We start from the raw sequence: 9,426 nt of genomic DNA on the forward strand, positions 1-9,426 counted from the left end.
TTACTCCTCACTATGGGGAGTTTGGTAGGAAACTGCATTAAAAAAAAACGGTAGCAGATCCTTTCAATAGCTCAAGTTAAAGAGCCAGCATCCCATCGGAGGTTTCGATAAAAAGTGACCTTTTCAAATACCGGGGATTTTGCAATTACACTGTGATATTTATATTCTGACCTGCTCTCATTCATAGAGGTACAGCGCAAAGGTGGACTGAAGCTGTCAGGGTATTTTATGTCCTCAGGTCCACGCCAATTGCAGTTTTGTAACCTCATTCTCTGCAACTTGAAATGGGCTCATATCATTTGCGAAATTAGGGATGTGATTACACAAGAGGCTTTACATCCGAGCGGGTTGATCGGCATCAAATGGTGTGACATTCAAAGTAATGGCTTGAAAACTGCACCCCTCTGACCCCATTAAGCCAGTGGGCAGAGACAAAGCTATGACCAGATTTATTTATCTGGTGGGAAATAACATTACATGGCATGAGGTTCTCCTGTCGCCATATTTGTCAGTGTTTTTGGTGTGACGGTATAGTTACTGTTGCTCTGCCAAACTTTCCTCTCTAGCGTGTCACTATGCAGTTTAAAATAACATTAATCATTCAGAATTTTTGTCATTTTTTAAACAAACTTCTATTCAATTCTTCTGTCTCCACGTTCCAAACTATGTACAAAATATGTCTCTTTCTACAGTCCTATGCACACCGCTTCAATATGTGAGGAAATCCAACGCTTGACAGACCGGCTGTTCCCTCCAGGGAAGGGGTGTCGTGAACAGTCAATTTGTTTGAGGCTAATTTGGTTGCTGACCGTTCCACTACAGAATAACGAGAGGGCGCCAGATATAAATCCTGGCCATGCAGGTTAGAATTTCAGCATGAGCCTTGGGACGGTTTTAAACAAGCACCACTAATTTGACAATCCCGGGGTATAAGGGCGGTTTGAGTCTTTCTAAAGATGAATCAAATAAAGTGCACCTTTCCCAAGAGAGGAGTCCCCAAAACCCCTTGTGGCAAATGGATCAAGCTTGAGTACACGAGCTTAAAGGGGGAAGTGTTGGTCAGGTTACAAGTCTGTTTTCTAACAGGGCCTTGGTCTGGGCAGTTGAACAGCAGCCCAGGATTTCATTGAGCAGAGAACATTAATACAGCTTTCACTGTTCAACCTGTCAACAGCTCGAGTATTGCCACGCATGATTGCACATTGAGTCATCGCTTTGAAAAATGGATTGAGTGGCATAGCAGCGAGGCCATTCTTGGCGGATATCTTAAGAGATAAGTGCTCCTTAAAAGTTTCAATGTTGCGATAATGTGGGTGCCTACGGTGCTGCTATTCATCCAAGAAATGGAAAAAGACATGCACTGTTCTCCGACCCAGTTGGCCTAGTGTGTTTATTGGCATCGTTTTGTGCCAGAGGCAGTGAATGGGCAGGCCTCTTTCTATGCAGCTGCACGGCTCAGCAGTTAAATGAATTTCAGGTTCAGGGATACTCACTTGTCGTTGGAGGATAAAAGCGCACCGTGAGAGGACCAAAAGTGGCAACTTGGTCCGGATGAGTTTGTAGGAAGCTTCACGTGAATGGGACTGAACATCCCACACATTTTCCTGTTAATGCCGTCTTCTTACTGCTTTCACCTCGAGTTCATACTTCAATATCAGCTGCTTTATAATCTTTCAGGTTCCTCTGTTTGTTTCCTATGAGTCAAAACAACTGATAATCCTCGAAAGCACAAACGTACCTTGAGCCACCCCAGAAGCATTATCTGCCTCCTGCTGGCTAATGCAGCCTCCTCTCACTATAGGGGGACAATACAATACAATACACACAATGCAGGGAAGCAGCCCCCAGATTATTTCCTTCCCTTCATAAGGCAGTGGCTACTACAAAATAGGAGACAGGAGAGTCCATTTTGCATCCTGCAGTCTCTGAGAAGATCCTGTGCATTTGGCGTCAACACCTGCCCTGTTGCCACCCAAGATTTCGTCGACCTCCCACTGATTGTCAGCCCTCACTCATTTCCACCGCTGCGCACACAATGCTTTGGATGTAAGATTTAGCGCTGACACTCAGGCGTCTTGGACATTCTTGCTGTGATATATTTGTCTGCCTGTGGCTCTGGGAGGCGTGCACCGAGCACACACAGTAATTGCTTTATTTTTTTGCGCAATCAAGAATCGTCATTTAGCAAACGCCCTGGTTGAGAGCCATGTGGACGAAGTTGTTTGGCTTGTCTGAACTTTTTACAGACATATTGGTAAATATATTTCATAATTTGTATTAAAGCAATGAACACATCCATCCTCAGAGGTAATGCAAATAATCCATCTGATTTTAAAGAGGTACTGCACCCCAACATCTAAAACGTTTTTCTCATATTGACAGATGTCCATAAATATGTTCTCAAACCACTTACGCTTTCTATTCCTATGTTCAGTCGGTTGCATGCACTTATTATGGAGCTTTGTCAAATATGCTACTTTCTTAACTGTAAGGATGTACGTGTGAGTGTTTTAACAGTGAAAGAAATAGAATAGCGTCACTGTAAGTAATAGCTTACTGCCATTAATCCCCTGAGGGCACTTGTGTTTACGTCAGGCCCAGGAGCTGGCAGGGATGTGGTGCTGTTTAAAGCCACTTGAGCTTGTTAACACACATGCTCCCACCCCTTTCCCCATGTAGGTCAAGGGCAGTTCCTCATACCACAAGGCCACTCAGAGGTACCTAAATCCCTAAAGGGTCTTTGGGTCTCATCCAGGAGCTACTCACAATACGGTCTGTGATCATTACCACAAAACTGGTGTACAGAATGGGCCACTGTCCAACACGACAGTCGCCCAGCATTCTCCTACATTGTTCGAGCCACTCATTTTAACCACATCAAAGCCCTTGGCGTCAGGATTTCTGAGAGGAACTTGCGGACATGGGAAGGACAAGAGGGGTGCTTTCTCACTTCTACGCCAGCAGAATTGTCTCTGTGCAGTGAGGAAGAAGTGAGTTGAGTCGTGCAGACATGTAGAAATTTTTGGACTTTCATCATAGATATGATTAAGGATATACCCTCATTTAAATCATATTATATTTCTGTTATAATTTACAAAATACTTCTTTTATGTCAACTGATGTTCAGCCTCACTGTCAGTACTCCTCATACGTAACTATAAATCATCACAGCAATCAAACATATCCTAACAGACACAATGTCACATTCGTTAGTCCAAAGGGGAAACCACAGCCCTGTCCAAACATCAACTGCTGCTCAGTACTCTGCATCCTGGCTGACATTTCTGACGTTTCGGTTCATCCTTTCACCAGATAGCATTCTTTTGTCTTGTTCAGTCTATTTATCTTGGGTGAGGCTGAACGTGGATCTTTTCCAACTCTTCCTTTTTATAAAAACAAGTACAATTCTGATGCACGTCTCCTCGTGGAAAAAAAAGAGAAACTGTTCATGGGACAGACCTGATCGCTTGCTGCCACCAAGATCTCATGTCAGATTACATCTGCATCCCAATTCCTTGTATTGTTCTTTTATTCAGGGGGCTGAAGTCCTCTCCATTCACTATAATAAACAATTATAGTGAATGCTTGGTAATGGTGTAAAAGACTAATTAGAAATGAAGTAATAAAGACTCAATTGCTGTAAAAAAACGAAAACTACAAGCATTTAGTTTGGTTTAGTTCGACTTTTTATCACAACATAAGGAGGAACCCAGATGTAAACAAGCACATGAAGCAATGAACGACATAAAATCTTCACTAAATAGCATTGGTCACTGCAAAACCAGTGACTCGTTGTTCCTTTTAATGAGATTAAAAAAAGCAATTTTCCTGAATGGCCAACACTAATATACCATAAAAGGGTGCTTTTGAATATGAAACACTCAACCCCTGTTGCCTCGAAAGATTCCAGCACCGTAGCAAAGAGTAAGCCGGGTGGAGCGGTGGTCATCCAGCATTAGGAGGTCACAGTAGAGGGATTGTAGTTTGCTTTAAAACATGCCAGGGGCAGTTTGAGACCACTTTTTGTAAAAGTCGATGCAGTTTTCTCCAACATAAACAAATTCAGGGACACACTGCTAACAGCGGATGCTGAAAGTATGTCCTTGACTTAATTAAACCAGGCTGCCTAAAGTCTCCATAATGAAGAACACAACAAACATTTTACAACCCTCTTCCAAGTTCAGGGCATCAGTGTTACGATACTACAAAGATTTTGGGTGGAATATCACATGAGATGTAGCTTTCGGTACAGTAAAAGCATGTAAAATGAAGTTTGTGTCCTTATGTGTTTTCCGTGCTTATGTGACCCTTACCTCTATATGTGTGTGTGTAAAGATATGGGAGAAAAAAACACGACGACGTTGTGGGTCAAGATCAATGATCTTAGACTTGCATGTAGATGAGGACTTGGCTGCACTTTCACCCCACCGGTATGGACATAGTCATGTTAGTGACGACACCGCTGATAGGGGGGGGGGGGGGTATGTAATCAAAGATATACCTGGCTAACTCAAAACATCAAGGCAGTCCGATCATACAGTTCAATATAGTGAAGGATCGCCACCTCATCCTTGTTTAACTGATGTGTTTGAACCAGCAAAATCAGCAAGAGGCAAACTGGTTCACACTCAAAGTCAAAATCAAGTACGAGCTGCTGAAACAGTGCTAACATGTCGTGAAAACCAGCCTTTAAGAAAATGCAAACCTTCTGCGTATCCATCGGCATGATGTCATTGAAGACGCTGGTCTTTGACAGAGACCATAGCATGATCAGAATCGGAGTTTAGAAAGAGAAAGAAAAAAGAAAGGGCAGCTACTAAGGAATACCAGCCACCAGGCCCCCCAGAGAGTCCTTCGTGTCGAGCTCAGAGGAAAAAGAGATGTTGAAGATGAGTTGTCAGCGATCACTGGCATGATTGGCCAATCACAATGGCAAAATATGTTCTTCTTCCCATGGCTTCTTTCATGACACACTGTATCAGCGGGACAACATTCATTTGTCTGTGTCTTCCAAACTGTCCTGCTGTGACAGGAACACTGTGCAGTCATTAAACACATCAGATTTAATGGCACTTGGGAAAATGGCAGTAACGGTAATTTTGTTTTGAGGATGATTGGTAAAACCCACACCAGCGTACTGCCTACTGCAGTGGGATGTTTTCCTCGTATCATTATCCCAGTTATAGATATTAGTTCACAGCAGTCTGTGACAGGGTGCACATTTCACCCAGACTAGTATTTCTTTATTTACTGGTAAATAAAGGGATACAGAATAGAATAACACAGAATAACGTATCAAAATGTATTATGACTACAAAATGTCAAATTATGAGCTCAGTATCATGACACAGATTTTAAACATTCACAATGATATTCCATTAGAGAAAACTATTCTGTTTTATATGCTTTTAACCAAAAAGCCACACAAGCATTAATTAAATGTAATGAGCGTATTTTATGTTGAAGGATCCATATAAATAATAAAACCACAGGAATACACTCTCTTCCTCTAATAATGACAGATGGAGCTCCACACAAAGATTGTCTCTTTGGGTGTAGTCTAATTTGGTTTTGTTGTTTACCTTCTCAGTATGAAAACAGATGGCCTTACACACCCGTACACGAACCCACACCTGCTCTATTGTGCATCCACACACTGAGCAGATGTACTACACAGTACAGTAATGTTGGACTTAAGGACCCCTCGCTATTCAGACAAGGAGTTGAATTTCCCTGGAGCTTATCAGTTGTTATCACACAAATATGTGGCGTCTCCGTCTTTTATAAACCTGTTAGACGTTGGTTTTGGTCAGTAATGTAGATAGCCTGCTTCCAATGCATGGCTCTGTGTTCTTTTTCGTCATTCGAAATGACTCCAACAAAAGAGTTGTCTGTAAATTGGAATCAAATGTGAACCCAAAATACATAATGTGTGAAATTACATTTCCTTTAAGTCAAAGGGTTTGTCAAAGGAGTTTTGATATATATATATATAGATACATAATATATAGACAATTTTAGACTTTTGCAGACTCTAAAGAACACATCAGTGCTGGTGATTAGTGATATGTTTTTGAGACTTTGAAAAAATATATATTTTTATATTTATCTCACATTTGGTCCTTCAGTGTGATTGCTTTTTGGATTTAGTTTTTATTAGGAAGCTCCCAGCCTGGATAGTAAATTGTTACGGGTATGCCTGTAAAATCAAGGCTGAAATGTAAAAGATGATTATCTGATTAGTTCTGAAATAACTCTCCGTACCACCAAATAACACTGGTACCACTGGTTACTCCTGTTTCTTATCTCAAGCATGTTACATGGCTGAATATATGTTGTAATGATGTATCGCTACGACAATGTTCTGCCCATGGTATAAGAAGAAGGTCTTACAATTTATATAAACACGTATTCATAAATAACTGGAAGAGCTGCTCTGTTTGGAATACAAAAGGTCACTCTGATACCACCATTGTTGCAAGCAAACGCAATCGGAATACAGAGTTCATCTGCCAAAAAGCATTAAAAGCAGCTCAGCGTCGAATAAAATATTGTTTGTTTTAGAAGGGATAACAAGCCTGTGATTGACCCCTCACGAACCGCTAACACAGAGTTGTCTGTGATTTTGTCTTCGAAGTTCAACCCTTCCACAGAGTGTTTTCCGTTCGTGGAAGGTAATTGTACCATGACACTCGATGAACTTACAGATAATAAACAACTCTGGTTCCCCTCAGCTCCATGGCATCTTTCAGCTCATTGTCTTTATTTTACAGCCCGCAACTTTATTGCTTTGGTTCAGTCTCTCGGCCCTCATCAAAGTCATTTCCAACAGCAGTAGGCAGTCGTCGGGGGACTATCTGGTAAACATCGTGGAGCATTTTAACAGCTAAAAATGTGTGTTTCCCTCAGGAGTTGGTGAAGACCAACACTGAGCTGAAATAAGAGTGTTTATAGGATTCACGCTTACCTAGTGGAAGTAGGTAATAGGTAAAGGGTAAAGTAATGCTGATGTTTCTACATGTGTATAATAGGCTACTGTCTGCTAGCTACGGCTAATATTATTAATAAAAATACCAGTAATGTTAATAAATAGGGTTTTAGGCTGAACTGCTGTAAAAACAGTTGTGTGAACCGGGTGGCTTGCCAAAGTTTGCTAACGTGTTCATAACAATTTAAAAGGTGACAAAATAACCGTGTTACTGTTTGTTTCACTGCTCACAAGTGGTCAAATATGTGATTGATGCTGATTTAAATGAAATATTATGATGCACATAGTGTGCATTTGTGTGTGATCTTTGGACTGCAGAGAATCATTTCTTCTCTCCCTGAGCACTGTTCTAGCTCGTAAGGAAAAGACAGAAAAATCAAATTGGCCTCATGAGGGAGATGAGTGTTAAAACGATATCATTACCCCTTTTGGATTAAAACCAGAGATGCTGGTACAAAGTTCATTGTCATTCATCAGTTGGCACACCCACATTTTATTATTTTATGAACTTGCTTTCATGCCATGGAAGTTAATGTTGTCCCAGAGCATCCAGGATGGCAGCTCGCCAAAGTCTATTCTCTGGGAGACAAAAAAAAAAGGTTTTATTGGGAGACAGCTTCGCCTACAGGACATGTTTATTCTACAACGTGTGAAGCCGTCGTAAAATAATCCTGTATCTTAATTATGAGCAAATATTGTGTCATTTGAACGATCAATTCATATGATCGCTCTCACTTTACAGTTTTCACATTGATCAATGTACAGCGATGAGTCACTGAGCTGGGATAAAATCCTAACGTGGTTAGTCATGAAGGCGTCCTTGGTGATCTCGCCACAGAGATGCGTAAAAACATGAGCGGGAAGAAGTCTATCATGTTGGAGCTGTTGTCATGGCATCACAGACCCCTGGCTAAGCCTTTCAAACATGGTTTTGTATAGGTTCTGTTGAGGTGGGGGACACAGGCAAGGGCCTTTACAATGGTAATAAATAGGCAAAGAGCCAGGAGACACACGCAACAATTGAGCTGAACTGATCCCCAAATAAAAGGCCCCCTGAGTGTTTGTGAGTCTGCCGGTCTCAAGAGAACGCATGGAGTGGAAGTATAAATCTCTTCGGAGACAGATGTCAGCATCAGTCCAGCACCAAATTGCAGAGGGTTGGATACACTTTATTTAAAAGACACTTCGAACCAAACAAAAAGAGTTGGTTACAACTGAAATAATTCTTGACAATTCACCACAGTTGACTCATTTATAGAGTCGAGGAAGCTGCATTTCATCTCACGAGTAGAAAATCCTTTCAAAGACTAATCGGTTAATGTTTAGAGTTATATGAACCCACCACAGATAAGACACCTTCATGCTGTTGCAACTATTGTAAAACAATCGGCGGGGTGCTAGAAGGATCATTTGTTGCACTGAATAGGTTGACACACCTTTCCTTCACAGAGATAAAGGAGCTGAATACGCAACCGGGATGTCAGAATGAGATACATTATTCTTTAATGTTGTTGCTGTTATTCACACAACTGTTACACTAAAATCAATTTCGGGAAGAAACGGCAGATCTGCACAGTTTGCCGATAGGAATTCACATGCTTGACACCTTTACACCTTGGATATTTCATAAACGAATAAAAATGACGCAGAGGCAGCAGGGAATTTATGGGATGTCATAATTCACTTGTCTTTTTGAACAATGTCTGGACGAAGGGTTGTTACGCCGCATTGGTGATGAGAAGAACTGACAGTCACAGGGTAAACAAACTTAAGATCTTAAGAACAGCCCACGCATGCGACATGTCTGAGAATCTGCAAGAATTTATGTTTACGTTTCCTTTTCTGTTCAAACAATAATGAGAGGATAGCAGGCTAATTCATCTTCAGTTTGAGATGGTTCAGTTTGGTTGTATGATCCAGTGTGGGGCGGCTCACCAGCGCACTGACCCGCACTTGCTTTACCAGCAGTCTCATGATTGTGATCTGATCTGATCTGGTCTCATGATCTGCTAAGAAGCTGAGTGATGAATTCAGAGTGTGTGCAGGCGTGCGAGATTGTGTGGGCAACGCATCCTGACAGTCAAACACTAAGGAATCAGAGCCCTGGCAAACCATTTAAATTGTCTCTTTTGTTTCTGTCCGCTTTCACACCGCTTGCAGCTTCATTCCTCTCCTTGTCAGCGGGAGGCCATTGTAAAGAATGACCTCTCTTGATTAAAACATCTGTGGAGGCACAATTTATCAACCTCGTCCACCAAACGATTTCTCTTTTTTTTTGTAGCCTGAACAAAAAGTTGAATGATGCATTAGGATATGATGCAACAACAATGTGCAGTATTTGTGTTGAAGATTGTTTCCTTTTGCACACAAAATACCATGTGACCAAACTGTAATGAGATAAGTTTGAGCAATTAGTAAAATGAGTTCCTGACTGCCAC

Source organism: Melanostigma gelatinosum (assembly GCF_949748355.1).
Source record: "Melanostigma gelatinosum genome assembly, chromosome: 15".
In the NCBI taxonomy this organism is placed as follows: Eukaryota; Metazoa; Chordata; class Actinopteri; order Perciformes; family Zoarcidae; genus Melanostigma; species Melanostigma gelatinosum.